Source organism: Suricata suricatta, chromosome 4, assembly GCF_006229205.1.
Source record: "Suricata suricatta isolate VVHF042 chromosome 4, meerkat_22Aug2017_6uvM2_HiC, whole genome shotgun sequence".
NCBI classification, from domain to species: domain Eukaryota; kingdom Metazoa; phylum Chordata; class Mammalia; order Carnivora; family Herpestidae; genus Suricata; species Suricata suricatta.
The window spans coordinates 53,550,685-53,573,761 of NC_043703.1; the positions used below are offsets into that span (position 1 = coordinate 53,550,685).

General features: G+C 40.5%; 1 long non-coding RNA gene across 1 annotated transcript in view; it reads right to left on the reverse strand.

Annotated features, from left to right (window-relative positions):
* The window catches only part of LOC115289470, a 41,301-nt gene extending 21,498 nt beyond the window's left edge, over positions 1-19,803 (reverse strand). The window contains exon 1 of the long non-coding RNA XR_003907645.1: positions 19,694-19,803. This is a non-coding gene — a long non-coding RNA (uncharacterized LOC115289470). The remainder of the gene's footprint in view (positions 1-19,693) is intronic.
* Positions 19,804-23,077: the final 3,274 nt, after the last annotated feature.

Below are 23,077 nucleotides of genomic sequence, written 5' to 3' on the forward strand. Positions count from 1 at the left end.
GGACTATTGTTCTATCTCACAAGCAGAATCAGGACGGATTATTCAAAAAGGTCCAAAGTTACTGCACTGGAGTGAACAAAGTTTGCCGGCTCCACCTGGCCATGCTGCTGTGCAGAGACTGGGCATGTACCCCCTCAGAGGGAAACACAGAGACAAGATCTCCTCGAGGTCCCCTTTAAGGTGAGGGGTATCTTTGAGCAAGTGGGAATACTTCCTGCCCCGAGGAGCTTGCTGAAGGAGGTTTTCAGTTTGCACCAGTTCTGAGATAAACCAAAGTTGGGGGCAAGGACAACTGTGGGGCTGTACCAGTTGTGTGTGTCCTGCTGAAGAGTTTCCAGGTGCCCCCAGCAATGGACACAGCCAGCAGGACTTGTGATCCTTCCCATCCACTTGTGATGGAAATCCCATCAGGAAACCCTGCCAAGGCCAGGTTGTGGGACATTTGCTCCCCAAGGGCTGAGGGGGCACCCCAAAGAGTACCAACCACCAAGACAGCCACAGCTGATGCATGGCACATGGGGTCCCACCTGGTTGAAAGAAGGAGGTGTTTGTAACTGACCAAAGCAACTCTGTGGGGTCTGGTCCATAATGGCACTGCATAAACATCCATGCTTCGTCTCCCCATCAGAGGCCGCTCAGCTGACACACGCCCTGGGCTCGGCGACTAGCATGGGTGGTGGCCTGGAGCTCCTTTGGGCAAAGTGGAAACCTGTCCCCCCACACTCCTTGCTGAGGCCGTGCCTCTGGGGAGACCTTGAGAAGCAATCACCACATGGACAGAATAGTTTTCCCCGGGTTGACTCGGCCTTCCAGGAAAACATTCCTGTGAAAAGTGAGGAGATAGGAACCGTAGGGTGGGCCGGTGGAGGCTAAGGAAAACTGGGTGAATAAACCACCGAGGGGGCCCTGCAGGTTTGCTCTCACAGCACCTCCACCGTGCTAGCTGGGGGTCCCTTTCTTGCAACCTGAGATGCAAGGCCATGAGTATTTATTCTCATGTAATGATCGAAAAGTAGATAAAATTCATAAATAGTGAGCCTCCCGCCTTATATGACCTTCAAATAAAATAGTAACAAACAAGCAATTACATAAAGAAGGACATCTGATCTTGGAAGTAGCAGAAATCTAAACAAAATAGAAAGAAAATCTGTTATTCAGGGCAAATAAGGGAGTGGTTATGGACAATTTCACTATTTTCAAGGAAAAACGACACGCCCAAGTCAACCTGAAGTTGGCCTAGACTGCGTAGGATGGGAAAATACTCTCACCAGCCTCTCCCTCCCCGTCTCTCTGTGGCCATGAAGCCCCCTGCTCTGATCCTGTTACGCAGGGCTAAGCCTTCTGCTCTGAAGAAGCGGGTTGTGGCCACACTGTCGTGGCCTGAGGCCTGCTGCCCGGGGAGCCACCGGCCTGGACAGGGCAATCACTAGAGAGGCTTGAGGGACAGGAACAAAAAGAACAAGGTGGTCATGAAACAGCAAAAATAGTTTCAAAGCCAGGTTTGCTAATGCTAGTCACATTCAGAAGAATGAGTGCCCAAATAATAGTTTTAAAAAATCTATATCCAGTTTTGAATCATCATAACATGGACTCGGAGAACATGTGTGTCCCTCCACCCCCCGCCACCGTGAGTGTTACCTGCCCATGGGAATTGGGAAAATAAGCATTTCTGGTTTTCAGAGTGTGCCGAGCCCCTTTCCTTACACCCGCCAGGGGTGCTACGGAGGCCAGGCCCCCTCCACAAACAGCGAGTGGCATCTCTGAGGGCTGGGCCCAGGAATCTGTATTTTAAGCTTATAAGTACAGTAATTTTGAAAGCCATTAACCCCAAGAGCAAGAGACCAAATCGTTAACATATATCTCCCCCTTAATCTTGTTGCCGGGCACTGGAAAGCCCATTGGATTTGGAATCAAAATGCTTGGGTTAAAATTATGCTACTTAGCCTTGAGCAATTCACTTAATTTCCTATGGCTCCAGTTTTTCTCATTTGCAAAATGGAAATTCTACCCAGGGTTGTAAACATTAATTGACAAAGAATGTGAAAGCATTTGCAGCATAAACTCCCCAGGAGAATGTGAACCTGTGGGGTGATCATTCACCGCCCTGGTGTCGGAAGTCCTCACCCGCAGAGCCAGCGCCCTGGTGAAGCCCACCACGTCCCCCTCAGGGACTGTAGAATAGTCACTCTAAGAGTCCCTCTTCCTCCCTCACTCCCTCTTCGTTCATATTCTGCAGATTATGCATCTCTCTTACTTAAAATCTTCAGAAGCTTCCTGTTGCCCTTAGAATAGTCTAAAATCCTTAACAAAACTAGCTCTTATCCTTACCAAGACCTGATTGACTGTGAGAAGATAGACTGAAAGGCAAAAGATCCAAAGTTATCAGTGGCTGCCCAGAAAATCCACCCAGGCTAATTCTAGCATGTGGGGACCCCAGGCGGTTAAGACCCAGGACAGAAGATGGGGCCCCTGGCCCAGGGGTAGGGCAGGATTAAAGACAGAGCCATGTCTCACAGGCATGTCTAAGGTAGCCCTAGTAAAAAAAGAACAAAAAATATAGGGTTTGGACTGGGTGGGCCTAAAAATAGGATTCTAACTCATAGTGTTCATTATTATTTTTTTAATGTTTATTTGTTTTTGAGAGAGACAGAGTGCAAGCAGGGGAGAGGTAGAAAGAGAGAGAGACACAGAATCTGAAGCAGGCTTCTGGCTCTGAGCTGTCAGCACTGAGCTCGACGCGGGACTCGAATTCATGAACTGTGAAATCATGACCTGAGCCACAGTGAGTCACTTAACTGACTAAGCCACCCAGGTGCCCAAACTCATGGTGTTTGTAGTAACATGATTACGTATAATTTAAAGGGTTAGAAGTAATTCAGTAATTTTATTTTTTTAATGCTTAATGTTTAATGTTGAGAGAAAGAGAGAGGAGCACAAGAAGTGGAGGGTCAGAAAGAGAGGGAGGCACAGAACCTATTACAGGTTCCAGGCTCTGAACTGTCAGCAGAGAGCCTGACACAGGACTTGATCTCACTATGAGATCATGACTGGAGCCAAAGTCAGACGCTTAATCAGCTGAGCCACCCAGGTGCCCAGTAATGTGGTTTTTTAATATGCAAGATACTTGGTGATAGACATTTTTGTTGATGGAAGCATTTTTAAATTTTTTTTGTTTGTTTTTTGTTTTCATTTATTTTTTGAGAGACATAGAGAGACAGTGGGAACAGGGGAGGGTCAGAGAGAGGGAGACACAGAATCCGAAGCATGCTCCAAGGCTCTGAGCTAGCTGTCAGCACAGAGCCTGATGCTGGGCTTGAACCCATGAACCATGAGATCATGACCTAAGCCAAAGCCGGACGCTTAATGGACTGAGCCACCCAGGCGCCCCTTAAATTTTTTAAAATAACTTTTTATTTTATAATAGTTTTATAGTTACCAAAAAGTTAGAAAGATAGTGCAGAGGCACCAGTGTACCCTCATAGAGTTTCCCTTATGTATCATTCATACACAACTGTGCTCCAGTTATCAAAAGTAAGACACCAACATTGGTACAACACTGCTAACTCAGCTCTAGATTTTGTTCATATTTCACTGTTTTTTCCCACTAATGTTCTTCTGTTCAGGATCTAGTTCAGGATGCCCCATCACATTTAGCCCTCATTTCTCCTTAACCTCCTTGGGGCTGTGACTTTGTCTTGTTTTTGATGACATTATCAGTTGAGGAGTGCTGGTCAGGCGTTCTGTGGAAAGTCCCTCAGTTCAGATTTGTCTGATGTTTTCTCAAGATCAGACTGGACCATGGGTTTTTTCAGTGAGGAAGACCAAGACCTGAAGTGCCATTTTCTTTTCTCTCTTTTTTAAAATTTTTTAAAATGTTTGTTTATTTTTGAGAGGTGGGGGAGGGGCAGAGAGAGAGGGAAACACAGAATCTGAAGCAGGCTCTGGCTCCTAGCTGTCAGTACAGAGCCCAATGTGGGGCTCAAACTCACAAACCACAAGATCATGACCTGAGCCAAAGTTGGACACTTAACTGAGCCACCCAGGTACCCCTAAAGTGCCATTTTCATCATGTCATAGCAAAGGAACAAGCTCTCAACATGACTTACCACTGTTATGTTGACTGTGGTCACCCTGCCAAGGAAGTGCTTGCCGCTGTAAAGTTACTGTTCTCAGATTTGCTTATACTGCACTCACTAAACACAGCTCACCATGTCCAAAGTATGTGGGTTTTTCTTTTCTTTTGACTGGTTAAGCTCCAGCTTCCTGGAGGTTGGGTGGGATCTATGTAAATTACTTGGACTTCTTTAAGGAAAAGTTGTCATTTACCCCACCCCCCATTTCTTTAATCACTTATTTATATTATATTTATATTATTTACTATGATTATTATTTATATCACATTAGAAACTCATGGATATTTATTTTATACTTTGGGTTATAACCCAATACCATTTATTTTACATCTCATTTGGCCACATCTCATTTGTTCCAGATTTGGCCACTTTCAGAGATTTCAGGTCAGTACCTGTGTCTCTTCGATATGTCACAATTTTTTGTTTTTTGAGCTTTTTCTTAGTCTCTGGCATGACAAAATGCTCCAGAATCATCTTGAATCTCTCTGCTCTAGCCGTAGAGTTAGCCATTTTTTTTTTCAAGGAGCCCAGGTTCCTTTTATTGGAAAATGGTATTAGAAACCAAGATCTGGGGGTTGAGTGTAAATTAAAATTTAAAAACAGAGGCACCTGGCTGGCTCATTTGGTAGAGCGTGAAACTCCTGATCTCAGAGTCATAAGTTCAAGCCCCACATTGGGTATGGGGCATACTTTATAATTTTTTTTTAATTTATATTTTTAATGTATATTTATTTTTAAGAGAGAGAGAGAGAGACAGAGCATGAGCATGAGCATGAGCATGAGCAAGGGAGGAGCAGAGAGAGAGAGGGAGACACAGAAGCTGAGGCAGGCTCCAGGCTCTGAGTTGCCAGCACAGAGCCTGGCACAGGACTCGAATTCACAAACCGTGAGATCATGACAGGAGCCAAAGTTGGACACTTAACTGACTGAGCCACCCCAGGTGCCCCCCAAAAGTCATTTCTAGGTCAGAGTTATTGACACTGAAAATATCTGAAATATATTTATAACTGGACAAGAGCAGACAACAACAAAAAATTATATAAAGCATAATGTTCCCCCTAGAATTTTTTAATTAAAAAAATAATAAAATTTTAAAATACTTTTTATTATTTTTTAATTATCAAATTAATACATTGTTGGTAAAATTTTCAAACCACATAGAAATAATATCAAGAAAGACACGAAAAAGTTCCACCTACTTTTTCTTTAATCTACTTTCCAAAATTATACTATAATATATAGTATAGTATATATCTCTGGTTTTTAAAAAATTAATATTCATTTATACTACAACATTTGAAAACTAAAAAAACCAAATTAATTAGATTTTAGAATTTTTTGCATGGTTTATTAAAAAAACTAGGCATTTCACCCACAATGAGAGATTAGTTAAAAATACTGTAGTTCATCCATAAAATGTAATCCCTAAGACCCTGATAGCAACCATGTAAAAGAAAACTATATTTAATGACATGAGGAGTTATTCACAATCTATATATATTAAGTGAAAAAAAGCAGTTACTTAACAGTATGTACATTATTATCCCCCCTTTTTTGTAAAAAAAAAAAAAAAAGCCCCACATATTAGCACACAAAAAAGATTAACAAGAAATATATATACATATATACACACACATATATACATATATAGGTGACATATATAATTATGGGTGATTTCATGTTTCTTCTTTATATGCACTTTCCAAATTGTCTAAAGTTAACACTCATTGCTTTTGAATTAAGGAAACAAAGTAATCCAAGAAGTTCTCACTTTGCATTAGCATCACGTCAACTGAAACTACATTTTGGAGCCAGGATATTAATTTGCACAGTCCTGTGATAACTCCCATTATTATTAAAAAGAAAAGTCTGGACTTAAATAATACAGAGTATGAAAATAAACACTAGTGCCCAGAATGGAAATTGAGTTGACATGTCCACTCATCCACTCAACAAATATTTTAGTGTATATTTACTAAGTGCCAGGGTGTTATAAGTGTTAGATATACCACACGATATAGACCCAAGGATGCTTTCCAGTGAATTATTTATGATAGTGAAACATGGAAAACAACTTAAATGTCAAAACTACATAAGAAAAATACATTATATAGAACAAAAACAGACACTCAGATCAATGGAACAGAATAAAGAACCCGGAAATGGACCCACAAACGTATGATCAACTCATCTTTGACAAAGCAGGAAAGAATATCCAGTGGAATAAAGACAGTCTCTTCAGCAAGTGGTGCTGGGAAAACTGGACAGCTACATGCAGAAAAATGAACCTGGACCACTTTCTTACACCGTACACAAAAATAAACTCAAAATAGATGAAAAACCTAAATGTAAGACAGGAAGCCATCAAAATGCTAGAGGAGAAAGCAAGCAAAAACTTCTTTGACATTGGCTGCAGCAACTTCTTACTCAATACGTCTCCAAAGGCAAGGGAAACAAAGGCAAAACTGAACTATTGGATCCTCATCAAAATAAAAAGCTTCTGCACAGCAAAGGAAACAATCATCAAAACTAAAAGGCAACCGATAGAATGGGAGAAGATATTTGTGAATGACATATCAGATAATGGGTTTGTATCCAAAATCTATAAAGAACTCAACACCCCAAAAACAAATAATCCAGTAAAGAAATGGGCCAAAGACATGAATACACACTTCTAGAAAGAAAATACCCAGATGGCCAACTGATACATGAAAAAATGCTCAACATCACTCATCATTAGGGAAATACAAATCAAAACCACCTTGACATACCCCCTCACACCTGTCAGAATGGATAAAAGAAACAACTCAGGCAACAACAGATGTTGGCAAGGATGCAGAGAAAAAGGATCTCTTTTGCATTGCTAGTGGGAATGTAAACTGATGCAGCCACTCTGGAAAATAGTATGGAGGTTCCTCAAAAAATTAAAAATAGAAATATGCTTCAACCCAGCAATCACACTACTAGGTATTTATCCAAGGGATACTGGTATTCTGTTTCAAAGGGGCACATGCACCCCAATGTTTATAACAGCACTATCAACAATAGCCAAAGTATGGAAAGAGCCTAAATCTTCACCAATGGATGAATGGATAAAGAAGATGTGGTGTGTGTGTGTGTGTGTGTGTGTGTGTGTGTGTGTATGTATACATATATATATATATATATAATGGAGTATTACTCGGCGATCAAAAAGAATGAAATCTTGCCATTTGCAACTACCTGGATGGAAGTAGAGTGTATTAGGCTAAGTGAAATTAGTCACTCAGAGAAAGACAAATATCCTAAGACTTCACTCATATGAGGACTTTAAGATATAAAACAGATGAACATAAGGGAAGGGAAGCAAAAATAATATAAAAACAGGAAGAGGAACAAAACATAAGAGACTCTTAAATATGGATAACAAACAGAGGGGTGCTGGAGGGATTGGGGGAGGGGGGATGGGCTAAATGAGTAAGGGGCATTAAGGAATCTACTCCTGAAATCATTGTTGCACTATATGCTAACTAACTTGGATATAATTTAAAAAAATAAATTAGAAAAAGAAAAGTACATTATAGGCATAAGACAGTGTAATATGTAGTCATTAAAAATTATGTTCTAGATTAGAGGTATTAACACTGAAAATGTTAAAATATATTTATAATTGAACAAGAATCAACAACAAAAAATATGTAGAGCATAATGCTGTTTTTCTTACTGAAAATGCATGTATATGTAAGTTTTGTATAAGTATTTTACATATACCCACAGTCTATCTATATCTAAGTAGATATAGGTAGAGACTAGGGAAGAAGACAACCCTTGTCTAAGAACTTATTCAGACTCTCTAAAGTGAAACCTCAAAGCATCTGATGTGTAAATACAGCTCTGAAAGTAGCTCTGGGGTAGAGGCTCAAGAGAGTGGTATTGCTTTGGTGAAGAAAAACAGTATCCATTTGAAGGCATTCTGAGTGGACAGAGAAAGGATGACTGAAGTAGATCTCATCTGCCTCTCTAAGCTTTTAGTCAAGTCATCTTGCAAAGGCTTCAACTTAATATCATTTGTAAGTGTGTATGTAAATCAAGAATAATGGCTGAGTTCCATGTTTAGCCTAATTCTTGTCTGTTGGTGAAGAAATGGCTACAAGTACAAAGAGTAAGAACTCAGTGTAGGCAAGAAGTTGGTTGACACTAAAGATCGTCACAAGGACATAAACTTCATCGAGGAAAAAGGCAACATCACATTTGTGTTTGTATGTGTATCCCTGGCACCTAGCTAATTGGCACATTCATTTAAATTTAAATTTAATTAAATTATGCATTTACCCCAACTTCTGACACTTCCTGCCCCAGTTTCTTTGCTCTTTACAATGTCTTCATTATTAATAGCAACATCCTCACACTCATCATAGCTAAGATATACAGTTGGCTCATTATGTACAGCATTGTTCCAAAAGTTTAACTTTTGTGACAATCCTATGAGGGTAGTTGTAGACAAGTAAACTGAAATACAGAAGTTAAGTTTTCATTTATTCTTACCCTATATACAATTGCTGGGTACCCTCACTCACCCATATCGCCTAAAAGATCACTTATACACTGACGACTCAGGCTTAAATATAAGTTTCATGAGTCCAAAAAATTTCCATGACTATTGGGTTCTCCCATATATCCTGTTAATCTAGGTCAGGGCCTCCCACACAGCAGACCTTCAATAAGTACTTGTTAAAAGACTGAGTGAATCTAACCTAGAACTTTTCAGTTCTGTCATTTCTATTTGCATTCCCCATAGACAGCTCATACTCAAAATATCCAGAACACAACACCTCACCTCCAACTTTTCTCCACCCCTAAATATGTCCTCTGTTTGGTATTTCCTATTTCTCTGTGAGTGGCACCATCATCTCCCTGACACATAAGTCATGTTTCCCTGAATCACCATGTTCAGCCTATCCCTAAGTTCTACAGCTCCAACCACCTAAACATTTCTCCTCAAGTCCATCTGCTTCTCTCCCTTCCTGCCCTGATCTAAGAGGCAATCTAGAGCAAAGGTCTAGAGATTGATTTCCTGTCTCTTTTTTTTTTCTTTAAGTAGGCTTCACACCCAGTGCAGAACCCAAAGTGGGGCTCATGAACCTGAGATTGACACCTGAGCTGAGATCAAGAGTTGGATGCCTAACCAACCGAGCCACCCAGACACTCTGATTTCCTGGGTTTAAAGTAAAGACAACTGCTTACTAGCTGTGGGATCTTGGCAACTAATATAATTGTGCCTTAGGCTTCTCATCTATATTATTTAGGAATATTTGACTTGTACATAGCAGAAAACTCAACTCAACCTGAACAGAAAAGGTAATTTTTTGGTTCATTTAACTGCTAAGGGTGTCCAGTTAGATCTAGGAGCTCATCATGGCAGTTCCTCCTTATATCGCATGGTGGATTTTCTTTGTGTGGGGCTCTACTCTCCATAGGCTCCTCCCCATGGTGGTGAGATACCTTCCAGAACTCCAGTCTTATACCCTAGCTTTTCAACCACTCCAGAGGTAAGAAAACTTTTCTCATTTTTTTTCCTAACCAAAAGATCAGGATTACCTGGGTTGATTGGCCAGGACCTATGATATGGCCACTTTGGAACCTACAGGTGGAACCAATCTCACCCAACTTCATGGAACAGGGGTAATGGTGTGTGGGGTGGGTAATCAATGAAAACAGGGTATTCATTCCAGGAAAAAAGGGGGAATGGGTGCTAATGCTACAAGAACGGCAGCTATCTATGATACAGTACACACATATGTACATACACACATTCATGCGCATATTACATACTTATTGGTTTCCCTATATACAGTCTGGTTGCCTTTTTTTAATGTTTATTTTTGAGAGCAAGAGCTTGCACGAGCAGGGGAGGGGCAAAGAGAGCGAGTGAGACACAGACTCCCAAGCAGGCTCCACACCAGCAGGAAGCCCCCTGTGGGGCTCCATCTCACAATCACAAGATCATTACATGAGCCAAAATCAAGAGTCAGGCACTTAACCAACAAAGCCACCCCAGTGCCCCAAACTGGTTGCTTTTTAATCAGTCCTCCACACTGTTGCTGGAACGAGTTATTTATAATGAAAGTCTAATTATCAAAGCATATATGTGTCACAGAGCAGTTACTAACCTGTGTTCATCTTGGTTCTAGGCCTCAGCCCTGGCCCAGCACAAGGTTGATGCTTAGGAAATCTGTTGCATGAATGATATTGTTTGAGCTTCACAGGTGCCAGGAGGTGCCTAGGCAGATGTGAAACCCCATGTTTCATATGGCAAAATAAACCAGGAAAAAACAAACACAAAATTAATTCACTGAACATGAAGATGGTAAAGCAGAGGTGGGGTTTTGACTATATCTTGAAGGATAGAGAAGGTGCTTATGGTATAATAGGGTGTCCCAGCTGAGTTGGGGGCACGCTGGGGGTGGAAAGCCCATTCACTAGCAAGAAAAGAATAGTCCTTCCCAAGTGTGTAGGTGAACTAGGATATTGCTCAGATTCTAGCATAGAACACAGATCCATAGATAACTTAATAATGTGATATGTCCATACCTTCTTCAGGGCTTTGCCCATAACTGGTCCTTGTGCATGAATGCTCTTAACATTACCAGTCTCTTTTACCTCATTCCGGGTTCAGCACTAATGTCAACCCCTTGGAGAGATTTCCCCTGACGTTGATATTTAAAGCGGCGCTAACTACATCATAACCTGGTTGTAATTCCTTCACTGTGTAGTCACTATCTGAAATAACCTTTGTTTACTTGTTTGTTATCTCTCTTTTTCCATAGGAACGTGAGCTTCATTAAATCAGGGATCTTCACTGTCTAAACCAAGGAATTAGCAAAGGGAATCACTCTTCTTGCTTGAGGCAAAGTAACTAAATAATAGGTTTTTAACTTGTACAGTACATTATCTGGAACATAACAGATCCTCAAAAAAAAGGTAGCTATATGACTATGATTTATGGATGTCCTAAAATATCAGAAGCCCTGACTTCAATGCTTCTGACCCTTCTCAAAGGCAAGGCCCTGAGGTTGGAAAGGAAAAAGTTCTAATCTAAATCTTGTTTTAATTATGAATTGATGGCTGCAAGGTCTAGTTCGGCTCAAATTCAAAGTTCCATAGTACAGCTATTGAGCATCTCCTCTGTTCAAAACACTTGTTGACCCAACACAAGGTAGATTGTTGAGCCAGATATGGCTGAGTCCCCTTGGGAAACACAAGATGAGTGGTAGGTCACAGCTAACTACATAACTAACTCGCTCTCATAGTGATGCCCAGTGGAGGTTGGAGTGATCTTATGAAGGACTTCTTGGTAAGAGAGAGCTTGGCTGGCCAAAAGGATGAGGGGGATTAAAATCACATGGGTGACTGAAAACAAAATTCATGGAAGATATCTATTTCTTGGGTTTGCGTTTAGCTTTGTTTTTTCACTAAATTTATATCAACAAGTTAAGGGTCACCTTTAACTGGCAATAAGAAAGTTGAAAAAGATCATTTCACCAAGATAACCTGCATATCTGAGGTCAGCATCACTATCAATAATTGGTTTTTGTCTTTTCAGAAGCAAAATATGCTGAAATTCAAGAACTGGGCCTGAATAACCATCCAAATAACCATCGCCAAAGCTGAGCCACCTTCACAGAGAGCCAGGCAGAGCACGTGGTGCCTCACAGTCTTGGGATAGTGTCCCTGCTTTCTTTACTGAGTGGTCACCCCGCTTCCCTGACTGCCCTCGGGGTATTTCTGACTCTGTACAAAATAATCAAATAAAAATGCTAACTTCTCATAATCAGAAAATATTCTCCATTTGGACTTTTCCCAGGACCTTAAACTTAAATTGTTGAAATTCTTTATCCCTGCTGCCCTTATCACCAACTTTTTGAAATGGAGTCAAGTTTTACTTAACTCTCAAAGAAACAAATTTTGTACATAGTACATATTTATATATAATGTGTATATTATATATTCAACAAATTATATATTCTTTTTTTTATGTCTTTTATTTATTTTTGAGAGACAGAGAGAGACAGTGTGAGCAGGGGAGGGTCAGAGATCGAGGGAGACACAGAATCCGAAGCAGGCTCCAGGCTCTGAGCTAGCTGTCAGGACAGAGCCCGATGCGGGGCTCAAACCCACGAACCGTGAGATCATGACCTGAGCCGAAGCCGGAAGCCAGACGCTTAACCGACAGAGCCACCCAGGTGCCCCAACAAATTATATATTCAACAAATATTATTCAAAGGAAAGGAAAGCTTAAGGTACACTGACATGGATTGTGCACCTTTAAGGATGTCTGTTATTAGGATTCTACGTGTCATATATAGAAGTTAATTGAAAGTGAATTACAAAAAAAAGAAGACAAATGAAAAGAGCATGATAAACTTTTACAGAATAACGAATCTGTCAAGCACTTACCATATGTTCAAAACCACTCTGCATTTACCCAAGCCTAGGCAACTTTCCCTGGCTTTATAGTAGACTTGGTCTGGGAGCTCTGTCTTTAGATTCCCATATCCAAGCAGGGAATCTAGCATTCATCACTTCAGATGACATGAGACTAGTGCACCAACTTGAGAATGAGTGGAGTAGTCTAGCCAAAGGACCCATTTTCCCAAATTCACCAACAATCATCTAAGTTCTCTTGATCTGCACCCAACATCCACTTCTAGGACAAGTTCAGAGGCAATTCCAGGTACAGAGCATGTTGTCTCTCCTGTCTTCAGTGGGCATTTTCCATTCCTCCTGCTTTTACAGGGCCAGCATGAGGATGTGCTGAATGACTCTGAACAGGCCTTGTTTTGTTGGAGTGATGTGCACCCCAAGTACTCTGCCATAAATGGGACTGGACCAATCTGTTGCAGAGATCCCCTTTGGCTGGCTTCCAAAGTAGAGTCTGGCCAGCATGAGTTCTGCTTTCAGGGTTGGGGGCAATGGGGATAGGCACTCAGTACATGAAAACTTGAGAACCTCATTTAGTTTTAAAAAGTGCATTCAAGATCCTGATATAGCCTCACTATATCTAAGTGTAGAGATCTATAAATGAAATTGCTTTCATTCCTCCCAAAGAGTGATAGCAGGGTAAGTAAGAGTTGTCCCAGAGCCAGGAAAAACTGAGAAAGTTTGGTCTTTTTCTGGTAGAGGAGGATGGCGGTAAGGAGTTCAAATTTGGTGTTACATTCAGGAATAATTCAGAGCAAGCTCAAATCCAATCCAGGCACCAAAATTCGAGAGAGCCAATGAGGATTTGGGGGAGGGTTCAATTCAGGTGGTATTTAAGCTTCTGTGGGCAGTAAGAAATCTCAAATGAATCAGGGAGGAGTTGAGTCATCGGAAAAAATTCTACAAGGATTTATGAGAAGTATATCCTAGCCCTAGGGTTAAAAGCTGTGGTGTCAATCTTACATAAAAAGCAGACTCACCTGTTGGCTGGGTTTAGGTAGGCTGCGGTGCTGACCAAGAACCTAGATCCTGAAGATCCAGGCTCAAAGTCTATTAGGTGGTCTAGTTACACACAGAAGATAGGGTGAAGGCCATCACACAACAGTATCACTGGCATTTAGGACTCTGTGTCTATTGATGGAAGCATGAGTCATACATAACTTGGCCATGGATTCTTTATAGAGCATCTTCTTCATAGTGAGAAGTAAGTGAATCAGTCAAAGCTCTTTTCACTGCAAGTAACAGAAATTCAACTCCAAAGTCTAAAGTGAAAAAGAAAGCCATGGGCTGGATAAACTAAAAAGTATACGACTAAAACTTCAGGGGTGATGGATCCAGGGATTCTAATGATGTAATCTAGGATGTGTTCTTCTTCACCTCCTGCTGTTCTTTCTGTTAGTTTCAATAGTTAGTTTATATGTAGCTGCAATAAGTCAGTCTGCCTGGTGGTATGATAACCATTGGCCACTTCCAGACTTACTTCCTAATGTCCTTTCTTCTTCTAGTTGAAAGAGAGTCCCTACCCAGTAAATTCCAGAATCAAGTTTTTATTTACACTGGTTTCAAGAATCATTCCTGAACCAATCACTGCATCTAGAGGGCTTTGGTACTCTGATTGGCCACTTATATCATGTTGGCGGGCCCTCTCTGGTCACATGGATTAAGAAGTAAGAAAGAGGTGTCTCCATGGAAAATTTTTTTACTAACATCAGAAGAAGCTGTAATTTTTTTTTGGATGAGCCAAAAAAAAAAAAAAGATGTCCACTTCCAGTGACCAAAGACTATTAATGTTTGGCATTGGTAGAACCAGAGGGACTGATAAAATCATAGTGTGGTAAAACATGACAGCATGTCTTACAAGGTCTTGTATTTATTTAACGTTAGAGTTTTTACCCAGTGCTTTTCTCAAAGATTATGTTATTAAATATTTTCAAATTAAATTAGCTACTTTATAAGAAAAAATATTCTCATTTTCATTTTAAGGATGGCATCATTGAGACTCTGAAAGCTTACACAAAAGGGCCTTTTAGTAACAGGTACTGTGGGTTGTTGACAGAGTTGGGGCATAAACCCAGCCTCCAAACCTACTATTTACTTTACTCCACTGCAACTGCATCTGGGGAAAAGATGATTCCAAACACTACAGAAGGTTTGACTCTTTATCGATGAGATATTAAGGAGGGACATCTAATGAGACAATATCTTAAAGGAGTAGTTCAAGGTCAATCTTGCTGGTCAAGATAACCACAAGGTTGTGTATATATACAATGTTAAGCCCATGTTTAAAATTTAATTTAAGGGGCACCTGGGTGGCTCAGTCAGTTGAATGTCTAACTTTGGCTCAAGTCATGATGTCATGGTTCATGGGTTTGAGCCCCACAACAGGCTCTGTGCTATCAGATTCTCATTCTCTCTCTCCCTTTCTCTGCCCCTCCCCCACTTGTTTTCTCTCTCTCTCTCTCTCTCAAAAATAAATAAACATTAAAAAAGTTTTTTAAGATAAAAAATAAAATCTAATTTAAAAAAATAATAGGGGTAAAAAGTAAATAATAATAATAGTGGTATTTTATGAGCTCTTAATTGTTTATACTTTTATGTCTGTGTGCATTCATAAGTTATATAAAAAGATACATATTTGGTAAAAACCCTGAAAACTCCTTTACAAAATCATTGAGAGAAAAAAAAAAATCAAGCACTTATAAAAATGTAGCTTTGAGGGAAATAGGAATTTTAAAGTCTTCTAGTTAATTATTAATGAAAATGACCAAAACAGTAGGTGATATTTTTATATTGGTAATGGGATGTCAGGCAGAAATATAACTTTGAGCATATTTCTGCAGATTATTAAGATAGCTATATAATCATGCTCATGTACCTGTAGACAAGCGATTCAAATACTTTCTAACCACTGTAGAAGAGTTTCAGACATTCACAGCCAGTGCATCATAGAGAGCTTCTTGGAGCACATGGGTGGCTCAGTTGGTTAAGCATCTGACTTTGGCTCAGGTCATAAGCTCAAGGTTTGTGGGTTCGAGCCCCACTTTGGGTGAGCTTGAGGCCCACCCTGGGCTCTGCCTTCTATATCCCTCTCTCTCTCTCTCTCTCTGCACTCCATAGGATTCTCTGCTTCTGTTCCTCATTTGCACACTCTCTCTCCCAAAAAATAAAAATAAATTAAATAAATAAATAAATAAGTAATTAAAAAAAAAAGAGAGAGAGAGATTCTTGAGAGAGCCCAGACTATACCATTTGGGTCCTTTGCCAACAGAGATCTGTATGGAGCATGCCTATTAGTCAGGGAGGTGTTTATACTTCTGTTCTCAACTCCAGTAATGTGTCTATTTGAACTAAGCTCTCCTGCATTTTATTTATTAGTGTTATCATGAGGGCATAATGTTGAATTTGAAGTTCTATAACTATATGGAAATGTTTACAATCTATTATATCCCAAGAGGTACCCAAGTTTAATAACTATTTTCACACTTAAATACTGTTAAAGCTATAAGATATTATTTAAACTATTAGTCCTTTTAACACTACAACCACACATTGAATCCTCATTAATAAATGTGTTCGTTTTTCTTCTTTAAATTTTAGCTGCTGTTATACATGGTGCTTAAGATGGTAGAACTTTCTAGAATAGAGCTTCTCATAGGATTGCTCTACAATATTCAATTGGTTTCTTCTTGAGGCCAGCTGTTCACTTAGGTACCTTAAAGCATGTCTGGGGCCTTCTCTAGCTACAATGCTTGTGCTCTGACTTGCCCATGCACTATGGGTATTTTCAGTGGCTGTGCCTTTATAATGGTATAAATGCCATTATAGATGTAGAAATCCCCACTTTCTACAATGACAAGGTTTTCAGTAAAGAACATCTCTGATTTTCTTCTTGGTAGAGAACATTTTTGCAGGATAATTGTCACACTTGGGCAATGTCTTTGCTAGGTTGAGACCTTACATATAACAGGGGCAGGCCTTATCTCTATCATCTCTCCTTGCAGGGCTCTGGAGAAAAAAAAAAACAACATGAAGCCTTTATTCCCTTCTTTCCCCACCAAAGAAATGAACCTAATGCTTGCTATCCAATTCCTGAAATTTCAGCCTTGGCTTAAACCACAATGAGTTGTTGTCATCTAACTGTCAGCCTTGACGGGTAATGACAGATGGATTCTGAGAGCAAATCCAGGTTTAGCAGGGAAAAGTGCCATGGGGAGGACATTGAACTGCAAGGTAAGTTCTCCAGGAAGAAAAATCTCAACTGTTGATAGTCATTTGCACTTTACTGAGGGAAGAAGCTCTAAGAGTAAATGGAAACTGGAAGGAGACACAGTCAACACTGGGAGGAAGGACAGTGAGGGTGGCATGGGACAGGGTATCGAAGAGCCTCACCATTGTGGCTGGCTGTAACAAAATAAAGGAACATGTTTTCAGAACAGAATTCTTAAGGAGTATTTGAAGGCTGGACCTGAGGTTATTAAGCTACAAGGACTGTCCATTCTTGCTGACCCCTGCACTTACTACAGTGCGTAGGAAAAGGGACAGCTCAATGGATGTTGGTGTTTTTAATGAATTTTTTAAATTAGTGAATATCTGATTGTTATTCAATTAAGAAAAGTCCTCTTTCACTGACAAGAGACAATTCCCCTGGCCAATGATTTTAGGAATGTATGCCTTTGGATCACTAGTGTGGACAAGTAAATACTTGACCATGGCAATGTTTTCTGGAATCACTTCCAGTGCTCTTCTCAATATCCAAATAACGAAACACTAGAAATACTGCTCTTGATGGATAATCCCAATCTACTCAGGTTTCTGTACATCTTATAATAGCAATGATGTTGCAGGTGATTTAACAAGAGATATTTAGGGGCTCCTGGGTGCCTCAGTCAGTTCAGTGAATCTTGATTTTGGTTCAGGTCACGATCTCAGAGTCATGAGACCAAGCTCCATGCCCAACATGGATCCTGCTTAGGATTCTCTCTCTCCCTCTTTCTCTGCCCCTTCCCTGCTTGCACACACCCATATGCATGTTCTCTCTCTGTGAGAGAGGGAGATTTAAATGGAATTAGAGTGGACTTTCCAGGGCTCTTAGTTTAAGGCACATAGTAAGAGGTCAGCAGAAACTCCAAACCACTCACCATGGTTTGCCTCTTGTTCCATGTTGTTGCTTCCCTCTGCTCAGTGATTATATTGCCACCCGGTAACACTAACTTCCCTTTCACCTTAGAGTATTTTGCAGTTTCCCTTTGAGATTATGCCATCATTAATCGGAGCTGAGACTTGTTACCCATCTTCCTCCACATTTGCTATGTAGTTCTTGTCTATTAATACTGGGCTCCCAGAGGATATAAACAGATCCCAGGAATGCCCACAATACTGAGATGCGGGGATCTCCAGGAGTACTTCTCCATTACAGGGGAGTGCATCCCATGTATCATCAGATGCCAGGAACCACCAATAAGGACGTAAAGCCTACCAAGGACAAAATCTAACTGGTTGCAAACATCACATAAGCAGGTTTTCTTTCTTGGCTTTCTAGGTCAGAGGTCAGCAAACTTTCTTTTGCAATGGGTCAGGCAGTAAGTATTTTAGCTTTGTGGGGCATATAGTCTCAATCACACTATGCCACCCCACTATTGCACCAGAAACTGTTTGGACCATACAGAAACAAATGGACATGGCTGGATTTGGCCCACAGCCACGCCTACTCCAGATGATAATATAATACATAACATTTTGAGTGTTACATATCAGGTACTTTTTTCACTTAACCTTCTCAACAATGCTACGAAGTGGGTACTATTATTTTCATCCCCATTTCACTGATGTAAAATTTAAGTCTTATATAGATTAAAGGAAGGTGCTTCCTACAACATAGCTAGAAATCAACACCATAGGGTTTGAGTGTGGCGCGCTAAATCAGAGCCTGCTCTGATCCTCGTTAAGGGGAGAGGGCTAATATAGTGATGAGTGGGGGTGGGAGGGGAGGCCAACCCGAGAGGGACTTGGGGGGTAAATCTTAAAAGATGGAAAAAGGGTGTCTGGGTGGCTCAGTCAGTTGGGCATCTGACTTCAGCTTGGGTCATGACCTCATGTCATGATCTTGGGGTTAGTGGGTTCGAGCCCCACGTCATGCTCTGTGCTGACAGCTCAGAGCCTAGAGCCTGCTTCAGATTCTGTGTCTCCCTCTCTCTCTGTCCTTCCCTCACTCATGCTCTATCTCTCGCGCTTTCTCAAAAATAAACATTAAAAAACTTTTTTTAAATAAAAATAAAAGATGGAAAGAGAATTTAACTGTTAACCTTTGGTTGGTGTTTATTCTTCTGAGCTGGACTTGAGATGGATCATAACCTCTTTCGAGAGCTGAGGATATCACAAAGTCAATTGTGCCCCCCCCCCCCATACCACCAAAGTCCTGGAAGCTGGCAAACTGGCCTTTTCTTAGAATCCCCATGGTATTTTATTACCTAGAGAAGCCAGGTCTGCTGGGAAAGGTGAGTAGTGGTCCCAGGAGAGGAAATATTTTGTTTTATTTTATTTATTTATTTATTTTGGTGGAACAAAAGGTGGTTTTATTGAAGCACAGGGACAGGACCCAAGGGCAGAAAGAGCTGCCAGTAATATTTAATAACTGAATCATGCTTTACAGTTCACAGATTCATTTGATTGTCATGGAGACCTATCTCTGTGCTCTGTCCCTGTTGTCCCTCTACCTGGAAAGTCTTCCAAATCATCCTCCTTCAAGGTCTTGTTCACAAGTTTGTGCTTCCATGAAGCCTTCCCCAATGGCGTGCACCAGAATTAAAGTTTCTTTCACTTGAGTCTGGCTCTCACTGCAGCCATCACCAGGATGATGTGATACTTTCTACTGTAAATATATATGTACTGGTCTTCCTTTCTATCCTCGTCCAAAAGTTCCATGAATGCAGGAAGCATGTCTTTTCCTTCTTTTGTGCCCACAGAATTTAACTTGGTTGAGTGGGCGCTAAATATATGCTTCATTGGCTTAAATGTAATTATCCTCATAACAACATTTGGGCTAAAGCAGGGCAAGCGTTATTCTCCTTTGCAGGTAAGGACTCTGAGGATGAGAGACTTACTTGTCTTAGGCATCCCCTGAGAAGGTGTTTGCTGGGATCTTCATGCGTTCTTTACTACATGGCTCCTTGCTGCAATGAAACTGCTCCAGCGTTTTCAAGTTCGTGGTGGTAATGGGTCTCCAGTGGCTCTAACTGTACATACGGAAATTATAAAAGTTAAAACTTGAGCATTCATAACCTATGCAAAATGGTTGCTTATGGCATTTCTCATAGCAACAAGCATTGTCTTCGCACAACACTAATACCAATCGAGATACTGTAGGGCGGTGACCAGTACGTAAATCCACTGCTTAAACTCTCATTAGATGTGCTGTAAATCTGGAAACACAAACTTCTTTTACTTCTTGAGGTATAACTTATGTATAAAAAGATGTACAGATTTTCAGTGTGTAGTTCAAGGAGTCTGAGGCAGTCCAACCCTCTCTTTGTAAATTCATAAGTTCTTGTAAATCTAAATTGGTGTATGTGTGTGTGCAGGGGACTGTATGGTATGTTTGAGACAGAAAGGAGCAGAGACAGGGCACAAAGAGATGGACCCAGAAAGACAAAAAAAAAAAAAAAACAGATGTGTGAAAAGAAACAGAATTATTCACCAATTCTGACATGGTAAATGGTCAAAGAGATAACAAAATAAATGCCAAACCACCTAAATAGCTTTCTTAGAAGAAGAGGTTAGGGAGTGCTAAGTGATTCAGGGATACGTGGGCAGAAAGGAAATGATGAAGTTTCTGAGATCAAAACCAGATTCCTTTCTTTGACAACTTCATACATACACACAAAATTAAAATCCTTCTTGGCAAGGAAAAAACCAAACCATTGATAGCTGCATTCCTGAAAAATAATTGGTCAGACGAAAAACTCAAAATAACCTCAGGACCAAGTCTTATATTCCAGAGGCTGTAACAATTTCTGCCCAAAGTGATAAAGAGATGTGGTGAAAAAGTCACATCCAGACTGAACTTGTTGTCTACTGTACAGATTTATGGGGTAGATTTTTATTTTCTGTACTCCAACTCTTAGTTTTTTAAACATACACCCACATACATACATACACAACAGCCACTTTTAAGCTTTTAGTTTCAGTGAACAAGTCAAAGAGTAAGTCATGTTTCCATATTTCACATCCCTAGTAACCAGACTGGGTTAAGTTACTAAGACGTCAGTCGTAAGGAATATTCCAGGAACACTGGCTTCAGATGATATTATAGGATCTGAAAGTGTGACTCAGTACTTCCTTATCTTATCTGGATTGCAAATTCCCTGGGTTGGCACAAGACTTCTTTAACCAATGATTGTCCTCACATACCACTCAATGATCCCTGTTTTATAAAATCAGTCGTATCTAGAACTGCAGTACTGAATTGGATTGCTTTAAACAGAATGCCATTTAACCAGAGAAAAGGTATAAATCAGATTGGCATATTCTTTTCACAACTCTTTCCATTTTGCACACGGGCCTGTGGTGCAAGACCCTGCAGTTAGACAGCCTGGGCATAGATCTTGATTCTACTACTCCACTGGCTAAGTGACCTTTGGTAAATTATTTAATCTCTCTGTGCCAATTTGCTCATCTACAGTGTAAAGCAAATAGCACCTACTTGATAGAGACAATCTGTGGATTAAATGAATAATAGCCATTCATTCATTTAACAAATATGTATTTTCTCAAGCACCAAGTATATACCAGGCAGTGTTTTAAGCTCTGGAGAAAACAGTAGTGAACAGAACAGGCGAAAGTGTCTGCCCTCGTGGAGGTTACATTCCAACCCAAGAAACAGACAATAAACAATGTCAGATGGCAGTAAGGACTGTAAGAGAAAATAAAAACAGTAAAGGAAATAGGAGGTGGGGGATTGCTCTTTAGAGTGCCCAGGGACAGCCTCACTGAGGTGACCTTCGACACTTAGAATAAGATCTACACATAAGTAAGCATTTAATAAGTGCTACTGTTGTATCACTAATAATTAGACCCATACTTGCCAAATTTACTTATGATTAACTCCCAAGGGATCTGAAGATGTTAAATTTCTGCCGAGATCATAATTGCCATGAAATACAACCCCAACTGCTACTATGTGCTTTGGCCACCTATGGGCTGTGCCCTCTCCTGCTGCCCACGATTCCCACCACCTCCCCTCATCCTTGACATCTAATCATAAACATCATCTTCCCAAATGCTCCAGCCTGGGATATACTGTATACCAGCACAGCACCTTTTTTTTTTTTTTTGCATTTATATCTTATATAATTAATGATAGTCTTACATTATTTATTCTTATTTATTTAAGTCTGTCTTCCCACTAGACTGTATTTTCCATGAGGGCAGGATTGGTATCTGCCTTATTTACCTTTAAACTATGCCCTCTGCATATCGGCCTAGGAAATGGATAACTGGGTGGTTAGAGGTCTCTAGTTACGAAGGCCTGTGATTAGGCAATTGGAGTTGGGAGGGTACCCATATCTCGGGCTTCTGCGTCATGTATCTTTTCTCATACTTCCACTCAACATAGTTCGATTGAAAAAAATTTTTTAATGTTTATTTATTTTTGAGAGAGAGAGACAGGATACAAGCAGGGAAGAGGCAAGGGTGGGTGGGGACACCAAATCCAAAGCAGGCTTCAGGTTCTGAGTTGTCAGCATAGATCCTGACCCAGGGCTCGAACCCACAAGCAGTGAGATCATGACCTGAGCCAAAGTCAGATGCTCAACCAACTGAACCAAGGTGCACATGTACTTCCCAGCATTTTAACTGTAGACAAAGATCAAAGCTAATCTACAAGACAAACAGTCTTTGAAGAAACAGACAATAACTGTTCCAAGTTAAGAGCCGAGCTTACTATTCTAGGGAAACAAGAAATCCCCCAAAGGGAAATGGCAGTCTGCTTTTTGTAGCCTGGTATCTAGATCTTCTTGGCACAATCTTATTTATAGTCATTATTCTGAACCAGCTATAAGCACCTTGACAAGACAAACCATCAAAAACTCTGATCCATGACATGGAGAAAAGAGGTATCACATTCAGATTTTGAGTTATTAGCCAGGAGGTACACAGAGATGGCAGGTCACCACATTGCGGATGAGTTTGTGTGTACATATAGGAAAGGGCTCGGGGCAAACCAAAGCAGGGATGAACAGGTCAGACTGAGGGGCAAACTGGTGTGTTTTGATTTTTCTCTACAAAGCAGGATGGCTAGGAAGCAATAATAACCATAGCATCACCCCCTAGGGTATCACAACACACACACATAAAAAGAGGAAATCTACTGCTGAACAGACAGAGGCAAGGAATGGTTTTCAGAACATGGTCTGGTTCACCCTGAGCAGCAGTGAAATGATTCCGCAGGGCCAGGAAGTGAGCAGAACGTAGTACAGCCCAGGGCTGGC